We start from the raw sequence: 1554 nt of genomic DNA, 5'->3' as shown, positions 1-1554 counted from the left end.
ATTTTGTTGATCTGTGATTGGAAACATTGTGATTAAGTTAATGACCAACCGTTTTTATTCTGTATGTGATTTCGTTTTCGCATTTCTGTTTTCACATTTCTGCTTGCATCCGTGTTTTAATTTAATTCATCAGCATTCACAAACTTTTCACAACCCCCCCCCCACACTTCGTGTTTGACCTGATTCTCGAACCACATTTGGTCCTTGAGAGACGACCTATGAGTCACTTCCTAGTCTATACTGCATTCTTTTATGCACATTAAATTTGCATGGGCCGCGACACCCATCAGTACCATACTTCATCAGTTTCAATTTTTTAACTCTCACAAGATTAGCCCTACCCATTTAGAAAAATTATTTTTCATAATTTGCTAAGTCATGTGCAAAGAAGTCTAACATGATAAATTTGATAAGATTTCGGCAACATTTCGCATTGGTCTCCGAAATACACGAAATGAGAGTGGTCAGGGATGACCACAATCAAATATGCATATGGAGAACAACACAAATAATCTGAACTAAAATTTTATCAATCTTATCCATAAACTCCAACATACATGTTGTAGCAAATTATGAAAAATAATTTTCCCAAACAGTCATTTGAAAAATTCAAAATTTAATACAAATGATTAAAAGATTAATCGTTTGTGTTAAATTTCAAACGGGAACTAAGTTTCACTCAATGATTTGATACTTATAATCTAACATGTCAATCATAATAACACAAAAACTTTATCACATGCATATTCAAAAGCCAATAACACATGCATACATAAAAGCCAAAAACATGCATATGCAAAAGCAATAATAGGCATACACAAAAGTCAATAACATGCATACACAAAAGCCAATAACATGCATACACATAAAGTTTTCAACAATTCTTAGGAGATTAAAAACGCAATGGAGGGAAATGAAGGAGTGCATGTCCAAAAACGCAGACCAAAAAGGGTAAAAAACGTTGCCCAAGAACACGCTAGAAACTGCACTAAATCGCAATGCAAACACATTTTAATCAGTTCAAATGGAAGATATTTCATCAAAGAGTAATTTAATCAGAGTAAAAGTAAGTTTAAATGGTCCAAAAGAGAGAAAACACACTTGGGAAAGCAAAGTCGCGGAGAGAAAACACAAGGAGGAAGATGATGAACAGTGTGCGTAACTCCCCACAAGTTCGCGCTTTGTGTTATAAAATGCATTTGGACGTCGGTCCCCCACAGTGACCGACGTCTAAATGAGTATAGACGCCGGAGCCCTACTAATATGACGTCTAATCAATTTAAAAAATTAATTTAGGCGGTGCCTATGGACGTCCGACATAGGAGGAGCCGGTGTTTAAATACATATTAGACGCACTACTACAAAAAAGTGCATAGATAGCGCTTTTTTTTATCATAGATAGCGCTTTTTAAGCGCTATCTATGTCTGCGCTATCTATTAATAGATAGCGCTTCTAAAAAAAGCGCTATCTATTGTCAGACCAATAGATAGCGCTTATTTAAATAAGCGCTATCTATTGATTTAAATTTTTCAAAAAAAAATAATTTTTAATAA

Source organism: Vigna radiata, chromosome 7 (genome assembly GCF_000741045.1).
Source record: "Vigna radiata var. radiata cultivar VC1973A chromosome 7, Vradiata_ver6, whole genome shotgun sequence".
Lineage (NCBI taxonomy): Eukaryota > Viridiplantae > Streptophyta > Magnoliopsida > Fabales > Fabaceae > Vigna > Vigna radiata.
The sequence above is the reverse complement of the archived record's forward strand: the minus strand, read 5'-3'. Positions refer to the sequence as shown.